The following is a 25,788-nucleotide window of genomic DNA, read 5'->3' as shown; positions in this document are numbered from 1 at the left end:
TCCAAGATACTAAGTTTCTATATGCTTTGTTTGAATCTCTGTCCACACAGAGGAAAGTAACTGCTGAATGCCATGCTGGAAGAAAGGTTAATGTGCCCACCCTTTCTTCAACAGCAGGGGGAAGTGAGAAAGAGGAAGAGAGAAGGACTAAAATGCTTCATTAACTCCTTACTCATGGAACCGTTACTATTTGGAATATCAAACTACTTCGGAATTTTTTAAAGGACATAGACAAGGAATTTATAGCACAAAGCAACGTTTGAAAAGTCCCACACTCTTTTATCCTTCCAAGCTGTGGAGGGGTGCATGTGTGGTGCCCATGTTCTAGAAGGCATGCAGTGTTTCCTTTAGGAAATGCAGGCAGGGAGAGCAATGGCTTTGCCACAGCTTCTCCACTCACATGCCCCTGGACAGCTCCCTGTGAGATCACTGGGAAAGAGGGGATGAAAGCAGCACTGCCCAGCCATTTCCCAATTTCAGTGCTGATCTTCCAGAGAGTCAAAATACTTTAACAAAGCAGCCTTGAGCATCAGCTCACACTCATCCTGTTTTCTTGCAGGAATAGAGCACCGGGTGCCTGAGTCTGGGGGCCTCAGATTGCTGAAGGAGTAGGGGCAGGCAGCAGATGGTCATCCTACTAAAGAATAAGATCTCTCTTTCGGATCTTTGGACTCCATTTAGGACTTATTCCCATCTATTAAGGAGAAGGTAAATGACCAATCTCATTTCTACAAGCATCAGGTGAAAGGGCTGTTACAATGAGTTTTCTGTGTATATAAATCTATTATATAGGGCATCAAATGTGACACATAGCACTCCTATTTATTCTCCTTTTCCTCACATTTATCTCTGTGCAAACTGCATGAAAATTACTTGGTATTTCACAGTCAGCATTATTTCTGATGAATTATGAATGTGTTTTTCTTAGGTTCTCTTTTGGGTGGTTGTGGGTTTGTGTTTTTTATTTTATTTAACTGAAAATAAGAGAAGTATTTCTTTTTAGTCCCAACTGAAAATTTTGCTTACAATGCAGTGTTTCTTGCCTCTCAAAGTGAATAGAAAGATAAGGAAAAGGGAAAATTAATTATTTTTGCCATCTGTTTCACAGAGTGGAGGTACACTTCTTTAGCACATAGAATTTACCTTCAAAATCCTACTCCTGTAAGCGTTTCTATAGATGTTAGTACAGCCTAAGCTTATGCATAGTTGGGTCTAGAATTTTAAAAGAATTAGATAAAGCTATGTAGTTTATGTAGCAATTTTGGTGCTAGAGCTGTGTTGATCCCTTGAATTTCTCTGGAAATACACCTGATTTTTTCTGATGTCAACAAACTAACTACAAAATTGTGTTGGACCATATTCTTAACTCTTAACTTGTGTGGATATCAGTTCATTGACTTGCAATAAAATCTGAATTAGTCCCACCTGATGAATTGTTAGCCTTACGGGTCTGATCTGCTTTTTAGGCTGCACAATGATGTCCCTTGGGGAATCAGAAGACAAAACTGAATCCAGTAAACCTTATGGTACTGCTGGTGAATTTATTCTTAATATATTCAATCAGCAATTTCACTCTGTTGTAGAGCAGCCTGTGATTAAAGTCTTTGTGGTCTTCTCCAAGTCACATACGTTTTAACATTATCTGAGAAGATTTCTAATGTATATATAATGTTGCATGTCTAATGTCTATATAATGTTCCTTTCCTGTTTGGTGATGAATTGGTTAAATTATGTTTTTATTTTTCTTACAATTAGTGTATCGCTCCAGATGAAACTTATTCTAAGAGTCTACAAGTAAACTCCAATATTAGCTCTCATTTTTAAATTTTCTTAGATATCACAAACATCAAATCTCAACAGAGATCAACACAATATATGGGGTACATTATTAATATTAGAAGACAAAGTTCTAGTAAGAACTAATGTTATTTTTGAGCAAATAAATGCTCTGTTAAAACTCAATCAAGTAGGCATCGTATAGAAAATGTTTTTAACTTGTGACTAAAGACACATGCTAATTTCAGAAAGCAATCTTTAATATGGTAACAGGCAACCAGAGTAATTTCTCAACACACTTAGTGTCCCATTCTTTCAAGTGCTGCATGCCCCAGAACACTGGTTTTTTGCATGAGTTTTTAACAAGAGTTACTTAAATCAGCTCTTATTTAAATGACACTATGTGGTTACTCCTCTTTAACAGGGTTAGTGTTTATTTCCAGTACAGCTGTTAAGTGGGTGTGGAGCATGGGAAAAAGGCAAGTCATAAGTGAAGAATAATCTTACTCCCTTTTAACAGGTGACACCTACAAATGTTGGTTGGTGTACACACTGTGGGACTGTATTCACGATTACACCAAGGGGAATATGCAAATAATCTCCTGAAGTCATGACTAAAAAGAAGTTTAATGTTTAATGTTAAAAGAAGTTTAAAGTTTAAACTTTAATGTTAGTGCACCGTAAATGAGAGAACAACAATTTGCCAGGTAAGTATTAGTGACAGTCAGGGTTGGACACTGACAAACCACACAAAGAATCCAATATATTTAATGTTTCATACCATTTGTAGTTTTCAGCAAATCAGTAGTTTTTTATTTTAATTGTTCTTTATCTTTTGATTGCATGGCACTGCAATATTTTTCAGGAATTAAAATATGTTGGTTTATATTTTACATTTCAAAGTCCTCTTGAAACTTTTGACAGACATCCAACTATGGAAAGGCAATACTTGAATCAGGGAAACATAAGGATGTAGAGTCTCCAGACTGAGGGCTGGCCACAGAGTCACCTGTAATACACTTTGGCAGTAGAGGCTGGTGTTACACTGCACTTGCCACACAAATGTATTCCACTATGTTTTCCTCTGATTTGTAGTAGAACAGCCAGAAAAAGCCACAGCAAAAGCAGTAAGAAATCATGAGAAACGGTATCTTCAGTCAAGAGGTGAAAGGAGATGGTATACTGATGAAGAAAAAATACAGAAATGTTGTCTTACATCCTGAGGGCTGCAGCAGTAACAGTAAGTCACTGGGGCAGAGATTAAATGAGAAAGAAGACCCAATGCTAACGGAGAAAATGAAAGAAAAATCAGCCTTATGAATGGGTGTTGTCATGTATTAAACCAGTATCCATCTGACTTGATAGAAACAATTGCTTAAAAACACTGCCAAAGGAAGCTGAAGCCATACAAGAAGGTTGTGGAGGTGTAGTGATGCATGATCCAACAAGGTACACAGGAATGATCTGAAACACTTACTACTTCTCTTTTTATCTTAACAGCATTGCAGGAGGCTCTCAGCATGCAGCTACTACCATCTAGCTAAATCCTTTCAACTAGGAGCATCGTCTTCAAAATATTACCTCTTTTCCCAACATAGCCAAGTGTGAAAGAGCAGACAGAGCCATGTTATTAAAAATCACAGGAAGCCCTGATTGAATGAATGTTTAAAGAACAGGCAAGTGTGTATTAAAATGGTTTTTTTTTCCATTCATTCTTTCATTTGGCTTTGTTTCATTTATTCCTACTTCCTGTTTCCGTAGTCTAATTTGGAAATCTCTGAAGTATCATTAAAATACAATTGTCACAGATCTGCTTGGGTCCCATATTGTCATTAGTTCTGCAATTAGGATTAATATTAATTTTAAAAAATATCTTTGAAGATACTGGGTTTTTTTGGGTTGTTTGGTATGTTGATGAGAGGAACTTTTGCAGTACAGAACACAGAATGAGTAGGAACCTTATAGGCAAAAATGACAGTAGACTGTGACACAAATCAGTCAGCCTCTGACTTTCTCTGCTGTCACAGCTGGACACAGGTCTGTGAGTCTCTAAATTGGGTTCCTACATGTCTGCATGCAATAGAAGATTAGCTGTGTGTTTAGGAAAAATGGAGAGAGTATGTGCATCTAACTTATAGCTTGTTTCTGAAGGACAGCAGGGATGATGATCAATAAAATCAGGCTGCTCTAATTACTTCCTGTTCACCCACGGGTGCACCACACACCTCAACTGCAGGAGTTTCAGACTGGTAGGGGCTTGGCCAATGGGCAACAGCTTGCAATAAAATGGAAACATTTTCTTCAAAAAATCATTTTTGCATTGCTTATGTGCAGGTATCTGGAAATCTATTAATCTAGGTCTAAGAACCAATTCCTTTGGTTTGTAATTAGGTTTAGTATGAATTTTATTACTGAAGGTTTGACATGACTAAAAGATTACCATAACACTCAAATGTAAGAAGTTTTTGTTTAATCCCAGGTTTATCCTGGTTTTACCAAAGTAGAGTGCATGATGACTCTGCCTCTAATGAGTTTTTCTGAGCTGTATTAGAACTTCTTAAAATATGGCCACTTAAATCTATATCAGGGCAATTTTCCTGGTACATAGAATAGCTTGAATGATTTAAAAGTATAAATGAATGCAAGATTATACAAATATTCAGCATTGTGTCACTGACAGGTAATAGACTGAATTCTGTCTTTGGCTAATCTGCCTGAGGGTCTGTTTCTTTTAGAGTATAAGGTCTTTAGGGACAGACTGACTATTACTGTCTTTGGGTAGTATCTGCCTACGTTACTATAAATCAAATAGCAGAAAAGGGTTGCCTGACTGCATAGAGCATACATGAACACTTCTCTGTAAATAAAATTATCAGTCTTTCAATCTAAACTGCCAGCCTGCAAAACAAACACAGAATGTCCAGTTAAATAATACAACAAGATATTATTAGTGAAACTCACTGACTCCTTACATAAATATGACCATCAGTTTGGCAACACCACGAGAATATTTTGCTTAGTAATTTTTGCACTGCAGCATAATCATATAACCTGACATCCTATGTAACTATGAAATACCAATAATTGTGGCATTATACAGAATCCTAAGCTTGGATGGTGCACAAGAAATTCTTACATTATGAATGTCTTCAAGACTGATTCTGCAATTCATATGCAGACAAAAATACAAAAATGCCTGGGTTTCAACAAAAGGCTTCAAGGAGCCAGTCCTTACTTTTATTGCTTTGTATCTGTAAGGCCTTTGATAATGCATACATTTTTAAAGTACACCATAACATAAACCAACTTCTAAATACAGCTTCATGAGACAGGTCCTTTTGTATTTCCTCTTGCATGACCACACACTGCACCAAAATCCAATATACTGTATCAAATTTATGCATTTTGCAAATATATGACTATTTGATAAATGGAGTTGAATGTGGGTTCTTTTTTTGGTTACTTTTAGCAAATGAAGAATGTGCATAGTTTAGTTTGTAGCTCACATGTTACATTCAAATTGCCTCTTTCTACAGTGCAATGTGCACATGAAGTTCTCTGAGATGTCTGAACTAGATTCACTGTAAGTACTTATCCAGAATATGCAATTAAAATGTAATTAATTTCTAGATATCATCAATATTCTGTCATTGCATAAGGGGAATGGACTAGGTGACCCATGAAGTCTATTCCTACCCTCATATCTATTATGATTACTTTATATTAGTAAAATTGCTTTTTAAGGTCACTTTTATGTCATGGTTCCCCTTACACAAATATTTGGTACATTTGGCTTTTTATGTGTATTTTTTCCAGTTCTGCTTTAGAATGTATTCAGTACAGGCAGAGCACCAAATGAAGGAAAGCCATGATATTTTGTTGTAAATAATTCATAAAACAACGTTATGACCCTTATTCCCCATGAGGCACCCAGATAATGAGCCACCCAAATGAAGCAGTGAAAACATGCACTTCCCCTGCCATGGGTGTGCCCCTGACAGACTCCTCAGGGTCACAAACCCATCAATCTCTTTTCACACATGAGCTAATCAATTCAAAGAGGGAAGTGCCAATGAGCTATTAGATCAATATGGTGAAGTATGGAGATTGATCTTATCCCAGAGTGACTACATTAACAGACTCGTCAGTGTGACCTCTGCCCTGCGGCGCACATTATACAGGATTGCAAGTCTGAGATCTGAATGAAGACCTCAGGTCATTGCTTTTAATAATCTGCTTTGCTGAAAGAATTAAAAGTAAATCTGTAAAGGGATGACTAATGAAAATATGAAGTGCTTTCTGCTCCTCTAGTCTTGGAATGCTTGCAGAAATGACACCAGCTTTTCACAGCAGCCGGCAGCATCGGCTGTCTCCCACAGGCACCTGCTCAGCCGTGCCGGGCTATCGGCGTTTGAGAGAGCAGTTTAATACAGCCACTGAGAGAGAGCGTGCTCTCCAGAAACCAAATACAAAATGATAAGAAGTACTAGCTCTGTCAAAATCACTTAAAGTCTTGGCTGAACTGCCAGACTGAGAGCTGGACTGGAGTCCTGGTGGTCTGAATTATTTAGCTGGTGTAAGTGGGATGGCAGGAGCTGCTGCTACTGTGGAAGTTGCTCAGAGTGCTGCCATGCACTGAGTGTTCCTTCACCAAGCAAAATGCTCCCCATACTTGCATTAACTCAAGGTCCAGCCCTGGGAGTCAGTCCACTTTCAGTTAGGCCAGAGGCCAGTGACTTTGGGGAGAATTGATCTGATCAGAGGAGCCCGGTTCACAGAATTTATGAGCAATATGTGCTGTAATGCTCTGCTGTCCCTCAATCAACCTGTGCTGGTAAACATCACCAACTCTGCAGGAAGTCTGTACATGAAGTGACCACATGTAATACTGTGTCACTCAATGTTTGTGACACAAACATTTCAGGCATCTCATTTTAAAGACACATTCTTTTCATATATAATTTCAGAGATGCTGAAAAGAAAGTACACTTTTTTGTCTCAGAGCATGATATTAGTATTGTTAATATTTTTAAACTCTGAATAATTTCATTGCAATGAAACATTTATGTATATAACACACTTTTAATACTGTATTTTTATTATACCAAACATTTTTATTGTTCATTGTATAATTGAATCAATGAATTAGGAAAAGGTTACTAAAAAAGGATTAATGCATTTTTAATGAAACTAAATGATATAACTTCTGTTAGTCACGGAGAATAATGGCAGATCTATCAGGTTTAAACAGATAAGAGCTTTGTGAGTTTATCTGAAAGCCCACATAATGGCCCTCATTTAGCTGTAACCTAGAAAAACAGCTCTAGCAATCCTATTCAGGATTTTAATTCATTGTTTATGTATATGATCTCTCTTCCGCCTTGTGATCAGAACACCTGTCTAATGATGCAAATATGAATCTCTTTAGCAGACACATCTATTTCCACTTGTAAAACACTTACTGAAAACAATGCTCTTTCAAAGTCTAAATGGAAGAACCAAGCAATGCAATACCACTGGGAAATGTTTCTGAACTCAGGCTAACAGATAGGGAAACCAGTGAGAACTCTGCACATTAATAGTGAGAATGTGAACATATCAATGCTCACATAGCTCAAATCCTTAAACTAGCAGACAAGCCTAAATTATAAACATTTTTCAGGTAGAAACTACTGCGCTTAAAGATATCCCAGTAGAAAATCCTTATATTGGTGTAACACTGATTGAAAAGTGAATGCTGTACAAATGTCAGGTGGAAAACTGTATGGCAGTTGCAAACTTAGTTCTGAATCCTACAGAGACATTAAATATGTGATCTTTGCAACCTAGCATTTAATTTTTTATTATTTTGGAATGGATATAAAAATAGATAACAGAAGGTTATATTATTACAGGATATACTGGAGAGGAGGGACTTTATGATGACACCCTTAGAAATATATTTGCATTTTTTTCAAGTGGAGGTATGTTACCAAACTTCAAGAGAATGATTCTGGTACTTTTCCTACCTTCCAATAGAAACTGAGAGTATGCAGAACATGTCTGGTGCACAAGATTCTGCAGTATTGCTCAAGAACTTGTCTGAATTCTGTGAGACCACATAATTCATAGTGGTGAGCCACAGTTACATAAATCTCACCACCAAAACGTGCATACTTTTTCCTACCACTAAATTGTGGGTTTTACACCATATCCTTTCCAAGCAAACTAAAAATCTGTGCTATAACAGAAGTGTTTTAGATCTAGAAGGGGTTTATAATCCTGATATTATACTTGTACCTTTCCACTTACAAATCAAGGAACCTAATACACATCGAACAGTACAGGTCTCAGAAGGACTTTGATTCAGGAAAGCTCTTGTCCTTCCCTCACTGATGGGAAGCTGGTGATTAAATATTTTCACTAAAATGAGGGTGATTCTCCTGAACATGGCCAAGGGTAAGTAAGGTTATAGCATATACAGAACCAAAACGCCTTTTCCAGAAATAATAATAACACTATCTTTTTAAGATTCAGTGCCTCACACTCAACAAGTGCTAGAAGTAAATGCTGCCTCCCAATGGAAATATAAAGTTTGTTTCGCAATAAAACAACCATAGAATTTCTAATCTGGTTGTTTTAACCTACCTCTAGTAAGAAAATAACAATTTTCATTCTGGATTTCACAATCAAATGAATTTCATACCAGTGGGCTCACAATGTACTTCTGGAGTAAGGCCATGTCTTTTCCCTTTAAAAATAACCACTTAAAAACTGGTCAGAAATACGAGGAAGCAAAACTGGAATAGTGGTAGAGTTCAAACAAGGTCATGAAGTTCATGAGAAATACAATTTATCTTATGATTCTGCAATTTACCATACAGCCTCACAACTAATAATTGCAATATCACTGTCACACATGTGCTATCAACAGATGCATCTATCTGGTCACAGAATCTGTGGCTGCATTAGGGATATCTGCTAGTGGCATCTATTTAGATACTTATTATGTATCTGAGTGCAAATAAGTAATACACATTATTTTATAGTCAGCAAGACATGTCACTAAGTTCTCTGTAACACAGGAATGGATTTTAAAAAAACCCACTCCAATTTCCACGGCAAGCAAGAGCTTATAGGAAGAGAACATTTCTGAAAACTTTCAGAACAGAAAAATAATCTTCTGGGAAAGTTACAATAGATTCAAAATACATGTCTAGAATCTAAATGCTTCCTCAGCCTCGATAGAATAAATAATGCTTTCTAGGTAAGTACTGCAGCTCTTTTGATAACATATATATTAATAAATTAAAAATGTCTCTAGATTGACAAGTGCTTTGTGGGCTTATACTGGAAAGCCAATAGCTAATTATGAAAGCCTGACTTGACTAATCAATTATTCAGATGAACATTAGGTGCCTATTATATGCGTAAACATGGGAATTATATTTCCCCTAAGTAACTTTCTAAAATAACAAACCCAAAACATGTAAATTTGAAACAGACAGAAATGGCACTATTATGCCCTTATTGCACATGCAGAACTCCCACTGAATTATTCAGGGAACAGTGAATCGGGAGCCTCGATCTTCTGACTCTGGGCAGCACAGCAATAGCAGCACATGCCATGTAGTATTTGTTATGCATGCAATATTGATTTAGCTCGTTCTTGCTGGTCATGTTTCAAATTCATTTCATGTTTGGGAGATAGGAAAAAGGAGTAGTATCTCTGGACTGATATTTGCAATATATTTTTATGCCTGTTGAACACAAGATTATCTGATAAATTAGTAACACCATGTCTTTGATTGCAGGAAGAACAAGCCTTTGAAAATGAGCACCAGTGAGGTAATGAATTATGTTTTGAAAAGGTTTATACTTGCTACATTCCCCACCTCCTGTATGTAAAGACTGGGAGAGTGCTCGTACTACAGAACGGATTCACTTACATTTCTTTAAGGCACAGACCACAACACAGTAATGCATAATTGTCCTTTGCATTTAAAAAAGACCATGCTCTTAAACAGCATACAGCAACAGGGAAACCAGAAATAGATGTGACCAGACACCTGCTGACAAACAGTGACAAATCCCACTGACACTGCAGTGACCCCCAGTTAGTCAAGATTTAATTAAGGAGTATAATTAAGTCAGTGGAACAGAACACTAATGAGTGGTGTTTTTTTATATGGGTAATTACACATAAGAATACAAAGTAAGCTAGACCCCTACATATATCATTAAAATGAACAGTATAGAAGGACAACCAGGGCTTAAACATTTTTGTTTTTTTCTCCACAATAATGCAGGTTGTAACACCCCATCTTGCCAAGCGTACGTAACATGCTAACAAATGCCCCTGACCCAGCCAAGCATGTGTCTTAGCATGTTGGTAACATGACCTGGTGGCACAATGCACATCACCACGGCTACACGTGCATGGGTCTGCCAGGCTCTGTCACTGTGTTTGCCTGTGTTTGTTCTGGGCAGGGGTCGCTTGGGCTCCTTTTCTAACAAATGACATTCTGTTGCTATTCTCTTACAAGTAACACAGCCTCTGGATTTCATTTATCACGAGTGTTGATTACGGGAAAGACATAGGTTACAAATTGTTCCTATGATTATCTGCATGTTTGGCACAATATACCTTTACAATCAAATGACAGAGATTTCTTACAGCACATCCAGATCCAGTTCTCTGGAATTTATTCTGGGAATCTTCAGGCAGTTGAATGAAATAGCTGAAATATCTCTGACTATGTGGTATTTGCTGATATTTGCTTATATTTCAAACATAAAAGTATTGTAAGGTAGATTTACTAGACCAACATTTTAAATTAGGGTGGAAAACATGATCATGAATAATGATGACAATGGTAGGGGAAAAACAACTTTCCTATGGTCTTGAAGATTTAAAAGAATGCCTGTGTAGTTTGGGGCCAGCCCTCTGCTGGGATTACTCTATCTGCTCCCAGCTGGTAGCCTGCAGTTCATGACAGCCTTTTATCCGTTATCAAAGCAACAAGTGGAAAAGCAGATCCTCCTGCCTGCTAACACTCTGTTCTGTTCTCTCTGTAGAATTTCTGCTTCTAAATCTTTCCTTTTAACAACTCCTCAGATTTCCTTCCTACGGCTGCAGGAGACACTAAATATCTCTTAAGTTTCTAGCTCACTTGTCTAACTTAAACTGCAGAACACTAAAGGAAGAAAGAATAATTGCACTGCACCAACAAGTTTTCTACAGGAACTGACTGAAATGCAGAATGAGCCCGATCTTCTCACACTGGAGAGTTTAGCAACTGAGTTCAGTGACAGCAAAAGAAGAAGCTAATTATGCAAACAACATGGTACCAATATAATGCTTTTACAATTTAAGTACAAGTTTTACTGTTGAAAAAACAAAGCAATCAAACTGCATTGAAAACTTATTGCTTTTTTAGTAGCATAGGAAAAATAAAAAACGGTAGAACTAGGAGATATTTAAGTGTATTTAATGCAAATTCTTTCAAGCAAAATTTGTCCACTGAAACGGAACAGTTATTTGTTATTAAAACAAATATAAATGAATATATTTTATATAGTAAAAATATATATCCCACTTTCTTTAAAATCATGCTGCCATGGAGTAATAGGCCTTAGATACACAATCCTGTAACAGTAACTACAATCAGGTAAAAATTAAGAGAATTTAACAAGCTGTTATGTAGGCTATCTTAAGCAAAAATATATGTTAAAATTTTGGGGGTTTTTGTTAAAAACTTTGGTTTTTAAACAGATTTGCCCACAATTTATGACAGTCATGCAATGATAGAAGATGCCATGGGAATGCCATCGTGGCAGTGATTTTGGGACTTGCTCCCTCTCTAGACCCAGGCCTTTGCCACCAGGCTCCTCTGTGCAAGCCAAGGTGCCCCTCTGAGCTGGCCACAAGAGATAGGGCAGGGCCAGGTCCCACCAGCACTGTGCTCTGCCCACAGCAATGTCCTGTCACACTGAGCAGAACCAACTCTGAGGCCTCTGGTGCTTCACTGAGACATGGGCAGTAGCATCTCATTTTCATGAGGTGCCTGAGGTAAACATTCTGGAGAAGGACACAAAAATTTCAAGATAAGAAGTTTCTATCTTAATTTTATTCCCATAAGCTGAAGCACAAGCAAAAACCCTAGCAGAACTTTAATACAATAAACCAAGGGAGGTCATGAAAATTATGCAAATTATTTCCCCATTTTCATTTTTCTGCAGGCATGTGCCAGTATAAAATACGGGGTCAGCAGGAGTGACTTCTGCATGGGCTGCAGACACACGAGTGCATAACGGGTCCCTGACGTCTTCTTCTGCCCCATGTCTGTCCCCACGAGGCTGCCCCTGCCCGGCCGCGTATGAATGAACAGAAGTGCCTTTCATCCCCCACTTGCCTGGCGCTTCAAAAGGAATTACGAAAATAGCAGCAACAAAAATCCAGCTGCCTGCCAAAAGGCCCGCACACGTCCCATTCTCACAGGCATGCAAAAGGTTGGAGAGCTCAGCAGAATTTTTATGTACGGGAGCAGGCCCAAGGAAAACTCACACGCCATAACCAATTGTGGACAGAGGATCATCTATCAGCAGACAAATGCAGGAACTCCAGAATGTCTCTCCTCAAATGAAATAATATATCTTTGAAAGCCAATGCCCGTTTTAGGCCTGAGGCCCATATATCAAGCCTGAGAGGCTTGTGGATACGCTCCAGGGCCATTAACCTTCCACCTGTTTCCCCTTGTCCTTCAGGATGAGACCCTGCCCTTGATTTTACTCCCTTCCCCTGTTCATCTTCCGACAGAGTGTAAATGTAAAGCAGAGGGCCTGCGAAATAATTCAAAGGCAATGGACCAGGGACATGGTTACAAATCTCTGCCACTGGCACTGTGACTTATGCAGGCAGTTTGTCACACATGAGCCAGGTGACCTCTGTGACATAACAGAGAAAAATATCGCCCGAGATCAAAAGATGAGATTCAGAGCACTCTAAGTAACTCTGGTGTACACAGCCACGCTATGCGGTGGCCAAGGGTTTCCTCTCCTCCCAGTGCTGCTCGCTCCGCTCACTAGCGGCGAGACACACTGCTGCTAATTTCAGTAATCTCTTTTTCGCTCATCTCTTTGGAAATCTTTCCTGTAACCTGAACATCAACATTTGTCTTCTTCAGAAGCCCCTCTTTTTCAAAAAATATAATTAAATTGACAAGGAGAGACAGCAAAGTGTCATTCAGACGATAAAAATTAATGAAAAAAATGAATCATGATTGAAAAGGGTAGATTAGTCACCTTTGTAAACAGATCTATTTTAATAAAGTAAGTTTTGAAATTTTAAGTAATTTGAGCTCTCGTATATGTCTAGTATATGTCTCTAGTATTGCAATAAAAAGTGTTCAAAGTTCAAACTTTTATTGGGATTCAACTCTCATGATGGTAAAAATGAGAGTGGAGTTAGTATTGAAAATTACGTAATAGACCCAGATAGCACACTTCTGTACCTATTAATATTTTACAAAGAGATACACTACAGAATCAGAATAACAGTCACTTGAAATAAATCCAATCAGATTCATTTTTTTAAAAAAAATTGAATTCATTTTTCAAGCTGTGTGCTACATAGGAAGTTTCCCAGCTGTTTTGTACATTCAGGACTCTCTGCTGGGTGCAGACAAAAGAGTAAGGCCTAATACAGTGTTTCTCTTTCACTCCCCGTAACCTAATGGTATGTCTGGTATGGACATTTAATTTTGTCTATTTCATAAATTAAAGAAAACCCACAACTGTCACAGTATCCCTGGCATGATGATGAAATGAGAAATACAACTGTAGCTAAATCAGCCTAAATCCCATTCTAATCCTAAATCACTTTGGCACTTGCCAACGTCTACTTGATGAAAAACTCAGTTTAACCCATGAATGTATATAAAAATATACAGACACACACAGAGAGAAATTCAGCACATTGATTACAAGAGTGCTAAATGTTACCTTATCAGCTATTTCATCCTGCTTCATCTCCTGCCGACTTGGAAAATTTTGCTATGTTCAAGCTCTTTCTCAAAATCACCTCGTGTTCCACTATGGAAATATATCTAAATTCACTACATCTAAAAGCATGAAAAAAATCTGGACAATGGATAGGTTTTGAGGCTAAATCGTGCAGCAGTTACAAAGAAATGCACAGCTGAAAATCATTTCATGTTTCCCGTTGACTAAAACCTGATGTACAGCTTAAACCACTCTGTTGCAGAATGCTGCAACAGTAAACACACTAAATGCATAATTAGTATTATAAAAAGATTACTGTGAAGTGTTGCCACATGCATTTGTAAAAATAAGAGAGCTGTTTGATTTTATAGTGCTAAAATCTTTTGCTCTTGTTCAGGCCATATGATTAAACACACATTTTCTTCTTTTTAATATCTCTAAAGAAAGTGTCAGAGACACAACAGTCAGCAATTACAGATCACTTTTGTCACCAGTTTCACTGAACTCCAAGTCAAATTCCAGATGTCTTCATTTTTGAAAATATCTAGTGTTACTTTTTGTGTAAAATATAGGTGTTACAACCAAATTTTCTGGCAGTCAGATCTTTAGCTCTTTTACACTCCTACTGAATATACTAATTTTTATTTAGTTTTGGTTTCACTTAGGCTTTCTGCATTTTTTAAATATATTTGATGTATCGCTGACAAAATTAATATTTAATTTCAAAAGCACCTAACCCAATCCATTTCCTTTTACAGTAAGTATGATCTAGTGCATCTGCTTTTGTAATATTCATGAAATCTGGAAATCAAGGCTAGGCATCATATGCTACCATCATATGCTAATAGAAGGTTTTGCTCATTTGAGTGTTTGATCTGTTTTGAATGCCCAAATGGCCTATTAGAATTTCCAAGACATAAACTACTGTAAATGTTATTATATGTATAAAAATACTATTATATGGTTATAATAAATTTTAATTTTTATAGATACACACTGAGATTCACATTAAATAATTTGTCTCATTTACCTCCTGCCATTTGCTTTTTGTGTAAATAACTGGTGAGCTATTTTATAAAACTGAAGGTTAAATTATGCTCATTCTAAAGAAGAGAATTTGACTCTTGGTTATAATATAACAGAATATCTTGTCTTGAGGAAAAAAGTCTTAAAATAATTGGATTACATAGTACACACATGCTACAAGCCCAGTTAATTGTATTTTTGAGTGGATGTGCTTCTCTGATTCAGGCATTTGAAACAAAATAAAACAAGGTGTGTTTAACATTAACAGTAATATAACAAATAATAATAATTTGGGGCATGAATCATTCCTTACATTCCTTTCCAACTACAGACAATTTCTGTTGGGAAAAGTGCCATATAGTATCGACAGTGACAACAAATTGTATTGTCCGCTGAACATCTGTTTCCGACTCCCACACTGATACTGCAGGTTGGCTACTTCTGATTTAGTCTTCACAGGCTGCCCAGCCACAGAGGAACTGGAAATTACTGGTACATTCAACTTTTATTATTGGAACACAGGAAAACTTTATCATCATGCTGGGAAGGTCTGTGTCTTTTGAAATATTGGAAGGAGGATTATGTGAGCACAGAAAGCCACATGTGACAGTTCTTAGGAAGAAGGAGAAAAGTGGCTCCTGTTCATTGTGTTTGTCCATACACATGGGTATGAATGTCTGAGATTAAAATCTCAAAATGGAACAGCATTTCTGTTTTCAAGATGTGATGTTTGATGGTGAGGGTTTGGTGGGGGGGTGTTTATTCTTAATAAAACCAGCAGCATTGCAAAAAAGGACTGGATTCTCCAGTCTTCTCCCTGGTAGCATAGTGTCCCTATACAAAATACCTCTGGAGTTCAAAGCAGTTTCTGAGGTTTAGTTTGAATTGCAGGCTCTAACCCCAGAGAACTGAGCTGTTCTAACTGGTATTTACTGCACCAATTTACAATGATAGCAATTGAAACAGTAAGGCTGTGTTAACTAGCTGAAATTACACCTGTTAAAAAAATCAAAGCCAATACTAAGCAATTTTTTCAAAACTAAGGGGAGTTTGTTAGAATGATCGATGCCATTTTTCTCATAGTCACACCACCATTGTTAGAAAAAGGTTAAATTCCACTTTGGCTGTAAAAAAGAAAAGAAGATACATTCTTGACAGGCACCATGTACCAGTTTGATAAAGTTCCAACTCCTGATCTGTAAACTCTTTTACAGAGAAAGGAGAGCAAGAAACTCCACTGAACTCCTGTTAACACTAATTAGAGTTGCCAGCATGCAGTGGAATCAAAGGCAAAACATGTGGAGCTCCCACTGAAGTCAAGAGGAGAAGGGTATGACTTAAAGGAGAGGCATGCAAATTAAAAATAAATGTGGTTCAACTTTACCAAATGAGCTACTCATGTAAATACACACTTTGAGATCCAACCCTTCCTACTGGGAACACTCTCTCTGCAAGTTCATTCCTAGTCAGGAGACAGCATTGTCCTTGACCACACTTGCCAAATGAGAACCTATCTTGTAAATTATGGGTCCAAGCCATGGGCCACGTAAAGCAATTGCCATATATTTCTTTCTACTTAAAGTTGTTACTATTGTTGCTGTTGTTAATATTCTTCTTGTTTATTCACTGTACTATAAGCAAGAACCATTATTTTCCAAGCCCTACCATCAGAAAGGCAGTGCTACTTCTTACAGCAATTTTGGATTTCTCAAAGACTTGAAATTCTAGGTAAAATCTTAGCAATATGGCAAATATTCCAAATAGTGTTAGGACAACCTACGTCCTGGCCTCAGATACAGAAAATTGCCTGTTCTTGTTTTTCATGAGTATGATATGTACTAACCAAACAATACTCAGTAGAATTTGTTTGTCAGCAGCTGGTTTTCTGTGTCCTGCTCTTCTCTGCATGTGTAAAGACACCTCAGTGACTGTGGGGTTGTCAAAAAAGAAACTGAAACTATTTTATGCTATAGTGACTTGGGTACAAGCTACACATTAGTTTTGGCTTCCACTTGCACATCAGACTATTTGCACCACCTAATTTAGTCTCATGTCTCCTAGCAGCCGGTCTAATACATCCCTGCCATCTCCCACAGTTCTAAGGGTTGTTATTGCCCTAAAACCACTGCACAGACAGGAGCAGAAACAGAAACTTTGGGCAATTGTCATCTGTTATCCTTTCTACATGTTTTAGCAGTTACGTGAAGGAAAGGTAATACTTCGGATTAAATCACTTTGTGGTTTTATTGTGATTTTTACTGAGCTCTAGAAATATCAATATGATGACTGCTGGCCTTTATGATCCACATACCATGAAACTTTTTCTCAAATATTTCCACCTTTTTCAGAAAGGGTGCACAAAGATTTTGAGGGCTTGTCACTGAAACCACTGACTGATTGAAGCAAAATGTCAGTGGAGCCCAAAGCCACAAATAATTGCAGTTACTGCTGCCTACGTAGTGGCCATGGCACTAGCACAATTCCCAAGAAAGAGAAAGGAAAAGAAGATAAAGTAGATAACAAGGAATTTAGAAGTAACATGTAGCAAATGAAACTTAAATGCTTGACACAGGCAGCTTTACAGAAGAAAACAGAAAATGGAAATACAGTATTCAAGATCTTAACTTGCACTTCTTATTTGGCATTGGTTACAGTAAAGCTTTTTCTGATATGCAGTACAAGACTGGGTCCATAAGCACAGCCTGACTTACACTGAAAAATTCTATATACAAGGCTGATTTGTTCAGCTCTTTATTTAGGAGAGCGAGCAGTTACAGGCACTTTATTTTCTTGCACAGCGAATTCTGGCCATAGCGTGGGGATGAGGAAGGTTCCCATCACTGTTAGTCTTTTCTGCCCATACCTTGAAGAGGGATGAAGCAGATAAGCACATGACCAGACAGCCCTGTCTCTGTCTCCCCTGAAGTGCTGGATCATCCCTCAGACTAATCAGTTACTTAAGAGATGCAGAAAGCTGCTTCTTGAGTGGTGAGGGATTATGACTCAGCACCACCAGTGTGCTCATTACTCAGGACAAACTGGGAGACTGCAGTAAGCATTCCCCAATAAATAGCAAAAGGTCTCCAGATGAAACAAAGAGATGGTATTGACTGTAACACCAGAATAAAGATACAATTCTTCCTCACATTCAGTGTCACTTAGTCAGGATGATGTTTCCTGTACTCAGCGAACACGCCAGTAAAAGAATTTCCTTGGCATAGGGACAACATGGAAATGTCCTTTTAAAATCAGTTAATACCAATAGAACTCATGAGCTAGCTGGAACCATTTCCTATGCTATGGAAAGAACACTCAAATAAGGTTAACCAAGACATTTCACCCTCCCAGCCTCCCCCCTCCCCATCTATTTCTGGATGTCTTCTTTTGTTCACCCTTTGCTAATTATAGTGACCTTGCTTAGGGGATATTTATAGTCTTAAAAGAGTTGCCTGACTTTTAGAACACTTTATTCATGTATATTTCCTGTGTTTATTGTTGCCTTAACTAATTTTTTAAAATTAATTTTACTTGATCCAAGATTTTATTTAGCAACAAAAATCAAAGTAACTTTTCTTTCAACAAATGCAAGAGCTGTATTTAGATGTGAAAAGCATTTTTCTATTTCTGAATTTCCGAACACAGATTTTAGTTTCTTTCCCTCTCCAAGTGATGAATATGACAGAAAACTCCAGAATCAGATAAAATGAAATTTCTTTTTTCACTGCAGCATGGTTACTTGGTATTTTATTTTACTAATTTATCCTTTTCTGTCGGTAATGGTTGCTTTAATGAGTAGGGTGTTTCCAAGACACAGTGTTAAATATTTTTTTTTCTGGACTACTTTAATGTTTTCCTAACCACCTATAACTGAAATTCCACAGGTTACAGAAGTGGAAAAAAGGCACTGAGAATATCTACATGAAATTACATCTTCACTTTCCCACCTCCACCATATTTCATCACTTTTGTAGTTTTTCTTCATTCCTTCTTAAATCTGCCCTTTTGTTTCTTCTGCGGTTGCACTGAAAATGTGCCTGTAGTGATGCCAGTAGCAACAACTTTCAGTCCCTATTTCAAAATAGCAAATAAAGAACATTTTAGGGAAAAAAAATTTGCTGCGTGCCTTTCAACTTTTTTTGACAGCAGTTGGATTTGGGGAAATGTCAGAGCAAAACTAACTGGTGGTCCACCTTTCAGCAGAAAGGCTTTCCGCGTCCCTGGATGCGGCCGCGCGGTCAGGCGCGGACAGCGGAGGTGAGGGCGGCACCTCCGCGGAGAGCACCTGGCAGCCGCGGCTGCCGGCGGCGCCCGTGTCCCTGTCCCCGCGCCACACAGGAGCCCCTGGCTGGGCTGGCGAAGGGCACGCAGCCCGCCGCAGCCGCTCGAGGGGGGGACGCAGAGAAGTGAGCGGCCCCTTCCCTGGGAGGGCCGCGGGAGCCCCTCAGTCCCTCGGGGCTGGAGCCCGGGGATGGGCACGGACCCCGCCACACGCCCGGCCCGGCCCTGCCCGGCCCTGCCCGCGCTGCCCGGCGCTGGAGCGCAGAGCTGCGGGCCGCACCTCGGGCTGCCAGCCCCGACCCTCCCCTCGGTCCAGAGGCAGCCTCAGAGGAGCAGAGCCGTGGCTCGAGTTAGCCGCTTTTTTCGGCTTTTCTCCCATGTTATTTGCTGATGCCTGCGCTGGGCACAGCCCCTCGCCTCACCTGCCGGCCCCAACACCCCCCATGGCCCCACCTGGGCCCCACCCACGGCGCCACTGAAGCTCCAGCCAAGGCCCTGGGCTCCCTCACTGCCGGTACGTGACCTTGTCTCGTCCCTTCCAGTTCTGCCATGTCCTTGGGGCTCCCAAGGCTCTCTGTGAGGGAGGTGGGGTGGGATAGTCCTGTGGGGGGATGGCGGCCTCTGCCCCTCAGTGAGGCTGAGGTGATGCTGCTGTCCTGCCCAGCAGTTTCTGTGGCACATGGAGAGCAAATGTTTCAAACCCATTTTGTAATGGGCTAAGATGGTGTGTTGTGATTTACCTGACATTAGCTCTGAATAAAACTGTGCTGGAATGGAAAATACGTAAGTCCTCTAGTATGTTCCTGTGGTTATACAGCTGAATAAGGTGTCCGACCTGTTCTGCGTGATCCTACAATTTGCAGCACAGTTTGAAAGCTCTCAGCTTTAGGCCTTCTCTCCAATAATGAGTCTGATGACTGAGTGCTGTGGAAAACATACTTGTGGTGCTACTAGAGACAGCACCAATAACATTCATGGTGAGGAACTACACCACTCTCCTAGGAACTTTCTCACTCTCCTAGGTATGTTGTGTTCAGATATTGTACTTCTACATGGCTTTCATATGTCTGTATAGAAGAACATCCATTTATATGATGCAGCTTCAGCAGGGCTTAATAGGAAGTCTGTAAGTGACTTCAGTATGGCTGGGATTTTATCCTTACTGCAGGTGATCCTAAAGGCTACAGGTTGACAGAAGAACATCCTTAAATCTGACCAACTTTGATAAATCTATAGAGGCAAACTTCCACTGTAACTGGGAGCCATCCCATAGATCAGAAATATGATACAGATATTGTATACAAGTGCTGGTTCTGAACGATACAGACACCATACAAAAACTCTGGATTGGAACAAAACAAGTTCTCTTCCTGCTCTAAGATCTACAGCTGGTTATACAAAAGATCATAATTTGCAGATGAAAAAACAGTTCTTTTTGGGATTTGTTTTTTTTGGGCAAAAACTTGCAAAAACTAGAGAACTTTGCAAGTGAAGCTCTGTCATTCTGACAATAAAAATGTGACCTTACTAAGTGAAATCAGGCAATATATCTGATTTTTCCAAGAGATTGGAATTGTTTAATTTTCAATGTGTAAAGCTCTCCATCATTTGGCAGAATGATCAGGCCTTCAGATCAGCAGAAAGCAACAGCTAAAAATTGTGTGAAAATACAACAGACTGTCAACATGGCTAAGCATTCCCTGTTCAGTTTCTTAGTACAGGAGTTACTGTTGGAGTTAACTTTAACATCCCTTTGGACTACTCAGCATACAAGATCTAAAAAGCACTGTTTTTTCATCTCGCCCTACAGCAATGTGATCTACATTTGCTAACAAACCCAAGTAATCTTTCTATGTCACTCACTGCTGGCAATTGTCAAACTTAAATTGGAAGCTTACATTTTGAAGGAAAACAATTAAACTGTAATATTAAACTTCTGTTTTGTGTAACCAATACCTCAAACTCAGATTAACTCACAGTCTGCTTCAGGACTTGTAGCAGGAGTGGCTGTAGCTGTGTAACTCATTGTGTCCATAAATCAGGCTATTACATCTCTACTTAGGGGCTGGCAACTTTTTGGATTGTTACTTGCTCAAATTTTCTCTGAAAGTAACAAAACTTTGTTACTGTACCACGGCTGTTCATGGTAACTTTGCTGGTGAAGTGCTGGGGGCAGGTGCACTCAGGTGCAGAAGTGGCAGTGCTTCCAAAAACACCTACATGGAATGTGGTTCTTAGTCACAGTATGATGCTGAACTGGGTGTTAGATAGAAAACTACTGAATCCAGAGAGACTAAACTCAGCCTCCTGCTATCAGGGGTGATAACATCCTACACCAGAGTGAAACTGAAGTTCCAGCTTTGACATGGAAGGGCATAAGAGAATGCCATCTTTCTCTTTATGCCTAAAAAATGTGCCAGCCCTGAACAAACTGTTTAGAAAGGCTGCAAAATCACATGCCCTCATGATGAAATACAGTGTTTAACTTGCGTTTGTCTGGAGAAGAGCCAGATCATCATGAAGTTTATTCTAACAATGTGTTCCTCTACATTTTTAAGTGTTTGAGGAATATTTTTCTTAGATCCAGATACACTGAAGCCAGACTAAAAATCAGCAGTTACACATGACAGCATATTAACTAGTCTGATTACTGGTATCAAGTGTATTCCTGCACCTCAGTTTCTGGCAGCTTCCGTGACTGAAAGAACACTACAGAAATTTTATTTCATCCGCTATGTGGGTTGCATTTCCTGTCCTGATAAACACAAACTACAAAGTCCAAAAGCACTTCAAGTTATCTAATTGCACTTGATTACTTAAGTCTTAATAATATATCAACCTTTCATCATCCTGAAAATTTTTAAGGTATTTCAGCGCTGATCTTTTTCTCAAAAAACAAAACCCCAGCAGAACCCAAAACTATGTTTTGCTATTCTGTGCTAATTGTATTTAATTATTTGATTTCTGTTGTATAATTCCTTACTTTCTATGCATTCATTGATTCTCAACTACATATGGACTGAAATTTGAAATTAAAGCTGGTATATAAGTATTACATTATTACATCTGTCTAAATTGATTTCACAGAAGAAATCAGGAGCCTCCAGGAGTTCTGTTAATCCTATTCAGATTAAGTTTGCACTTACAGAAATAAATTGAAACTCTGATAATATAGTTTCACTTCTGGGGAATATGTAACACAAAGCTAGGCCTTTGTTAGTTTATGAGCTGCCAAAATATTTGTGATGCCATGTACAGAGCAAGGTCCTTTGGAGATATGTGCTTAAGCTAAACCACTGTTTCTTTGAGGGCTACAGCTAATGTAAGCATGAGCAAATTTACACTAACCCCAAGAAATCTGGCTTGGGATTGATACATCAATCTGACATCAATGAATGGTCTAAATTTGCAAACTCAGTGAATAATTGTAGGATGAGCTTCTTTACCATGAAGTGCACTGGTTCTTCCTGCAATCATTCACTACAAGGTTTGTGCTCACATGGTACTTTGACCTATGACATCCTCACTAAAATAGCCAAATAAGGAAAGGTAGGTTTTTTTTTTGGTGAGTCACCATTCTTTTAGTGCCTTTTGTAACTATTAACATATAGTTGATTTTTTTCTGATCTTCAGCCAGAAGAAAGTATCCTGAGGACTGTTTTACAATGCAGGTCCTGTGTTTCTCCTGCTCTAGGCAGAGACTGCTTTCTTTTATGGGTTCAGTAATAGTTAGCTCTGGAAGCAGTCTTTGAATTTTCCCTGATGTGGGCTGATGAGGAAAGACCAGTCCAGAGAAGCTGTCTGCATCGTTCCTTGGGGCCAGGCAGCCTTTGGACTCTAGAAACTCTTGCAATATTTTCTTTTTAGCTTTGTACAAAGACCTTTCACCTGACTAAGACAGCTGGCAACAAATCTAGCATCCCCAGGGCATTCCTGAGTTTTCTTAGCTGAGGATAAGATGGATATATCTTACTTTTATATTTACTGAGCTTTCAACAACTCCAGAATAGCAAACAAAGGCCTTCTTTACTATTGCTATTACTATTACTATTAATTATTATTACTATTACTATTACTATTACTACTGCTATTGCTATTATCCTGAGTCTCTTGGGATGTAACCTCTGTATTGTTTCATCTGTGTATAAAGAATCAAACAGAAATATATCTCATTATGAATAAAAAAGTAATTTGTAACATCAACCCCACCAGAATTTATGGCTTAATTATTCCTTACAAAGTATTCTGACTTCACAAGACATGTAGGGATGTTTGATATTTTAGCAGGTGTTAAATTCAAATTTACTGGATTGCAATTGGGTGCTTTGGATTTTACTCTGACATTATTATTAATCCTGACTAGTTGACTTCTTTAATTTTTCCATTAGTTTCTGATATCCTACATGAAGATGAGAGGATCTGCTCCTCAGCAAGTGTGAAAATTACCCTTAAATTGCATTCTGAAATCCATACATAGGTGATATTCAAATGCAGTGTATGCTGTGGGTAGTTCTATGCAGTCTATATTTTTCCCTTTTACATCCTCAAATTGTGACATATTCCAAAAGAGGCAACAAAAATTTGTAGATCAACAAGTGAGAAGATTGTGATAAGCTTGACCTGGTAAAAGCTTCAGAAAATAAAGTTTAAAAACAGATTTTTTTCATTTGAGATTTCTTTAAAAAAACCCCCAAATCTGCAGTCAGAAGGAAAGAAATAAGGGAAACTTTAAAGCTGTTGCTCAGTGGTGGGATTTTGTTATTAACTCTAGGGTAAATGTGTCCTAAACCACTGCTGGACTGGGACAGCATTTTAATCATATCCTCCCCCTGAATTCTGCTAACTACAAATCTGTACATTTAGCAGAAAGGAATATGATTGCTCCTTTATATTAATTGAAGAGATGAGGGTGTAAGGCAAAATTTACAATGAAAAGATACAGTAAATAATTGTAGACATGCTCCTAGTAACTAATGGCCAGTTGTGCGAGGCACCGCTCATCATGACAAAGCCAAGATGAATTGCATACAAACCACATTTACAATTTTGTGCTGTTTAATTATTTGAGTAATTTAAATTTTTAGTCCCAGAAATCTGGTAATGCACCTGTCTTATCTGAAAGACATCTCAATATTCAGTTGTTTAGACAGGTAGGAACAAGAGTAAAATATCTTTTTTGAGCAAATACGTACTTCTTAGCTGTGAATAGACAGGGAACGAAGTTAGGTGTTCTGAAAATCTAATTGCATCTTTATCACAGTTGCCTCCCCTTCCTTCTGCATTTAAAATATGTCATATTCTTAAGTGGCTTTTTTTTTACCCTCTCTCACAGGTATTCATGTCCTGTGGAGCAATCTGAAGTAGCTGCTTTTGCTACCTTGATCAGAAGAACCTGAAATTGTGGATGGATGGATGGAAGAAAACTGCACTCAGGAAAGGTTTGGAAATCTTTTGCTTAATAATGTTCTTGTCCTTTCAACTGTAAAGAGAGATTTTGTTACCCAGTGCTGTTAAAAAAGTAGGGTCTGATCTAAACATGGTTTTGAAACAGAAAAGCTTAAAGTTCTTAGCATTGTGTATAGTCTGGTCCCTAAATTTTGGATGTAGATGGATTTATTAATGAGTAGTTATTGTTCTGGAATGCTGTGCAATTTTGTTGATCTTGTCCAGGTAAAAAAAATAATCTGGATATGCCAGAAGGTATGAAACTGTCTGACCTCGAAGCTTCCAAGATACAAAGGGTACAAACACTAAGGTGAAAGCAATGCCTTTACAAATGTGTGAAAATCCGTTCATAAACTAAAGGCTCTATGTAGCAAATTTTTAGAATATGTGCATTTCCAGAAGCCTGTGTGTGCATGGTAATGTATAATACATCCAGAACCAGGAGAAGCTGGTCAGCATTTTCAAAAACAAATTTCTGCATCTTTTGTGTCCATACTAGTAAACATAGGTTGGTTGAAGAACATAATCCAGGCTATATCCAGGTTGGAGGTGAAGGCCATCTTTAAAACTGTTCCCTGTATAGCATATTGAATGCTTATAAAATTTGTCACTTTAATCATAAATGGAATTTTAGGACAGATTGTAACTTAAAAGTTTATATACGAAAGGTATATGCAAGACAGTATTTTTTAACTCTAGAATACTTTACTCTTGACTAAAGTACTCCCCAATGTGTGGATAGAAAGATCTGGTTTCAGATATTTGCCACATATTCTATTGGAAATATAACATGTTTTCAATTTAAATTTTTTAATTATTTAAAATGAGTAGCATGGCTTATAGCTGACTACAAAATTGTATACAACTGAGATAGCAAACATGTGACAGTCTTTTACTCTCTTTAATGCAATTTGGTTTTCCTCTCTAAGTAAGTTTCCTCTCTTCTTTCTCTTTGAATAGACTGAGCTTTCAATGATTCCTGCAATCATTCTCACAGAAAAATGGAGAAGCTGGAGTTGCATATGCAGCATATACAGCTTGCTTTTCTTATAATCTGGCTTATGTCATGCGTCCATGTCCTTATGGTCATGACAGACATACAACCACTCTGAGTGCAGCTTTTCAATGGATCTCCCTTTTGTGCGCTTAACTCATGTAGATTCAATTCTCAGTGAAATCCTACAGTAATTGTTATATTTGGAAGCTATTTTCTCTTAGTTTAAAAGTAGTCAGAAATTACAGGAAGTCACAAAACTTTACAGATTTCAGTAGCAAATACTC

The 25,788-nt window shown here is 38.3% G+C and overlaps 1 protein-coding gene and 2 long non-coding RNA genes across 5 annotated transcripts in view; 2 read left to right on the top strand and 1 right to left on the bottom strand.

Moving 5' to 3' along the window:
* Positions 1-25,788, bottom strand: part of NR5A2 (nuclear receptor subfamily 5 group A member 2) — an 87,753-nt gene that overhangs the window by 43,633 nt on the left and 18,332 nt on the right. The gene's annotated exons all lie outside the window — the stretch shown is intronic.
* Positions 1,107-3,439, top strand: LOC128811428 (uncharacterized). The gene is made up of 3 exons (XR_008438345.1): positions 1,107-1,161; positions 2,297-2,483; positions 2,872-3,439. It is a non-coding gene; the product is annotated as an uncharacterized LOC128811428 (long non-coding RNA).
* LOC128811427 (uncharacterized) lies at positions 5,272-13,105 on the top strand. 2 transcript variants are annotated; one of them, XR_008438343.1, is made up of 6 exons: positions 5,272-5,359; positions 7,671-7,739; positions 8,841-9,022; positions 9,570-9,603; positions 10,949-11,102; positions 11,998-13,105. It is a non-coding gene; the product is annotated as an uncharacterized LOC128811427 (long non-coding RNA). The 2 variants fall into 2 exon arrangements; XR_008438344.1 differs by lacking the exon at positions 7,671-7,739 and having other exon boundaries at positions 5,293-5,359.

Source organism: Vidua macroura, chromosome 9 (assembly GCF_024509145.1).
Source record: "Vidua macroura isolate BioBank_ID:100142 chromosome 9, ASM2450914v1, whole genome shotgun sequence".
Lineage (NCBI taxonomy): Eukaryota > Metazoa > Chordata > Aves > Passeriformes > Viduidae > Vidua > Vidua macroura.
The sequence above is the reverse complement of the archived record's forward strand: the minus strand, read 5'-3'. Positions and strand labels throughout refer to the sequence as shown.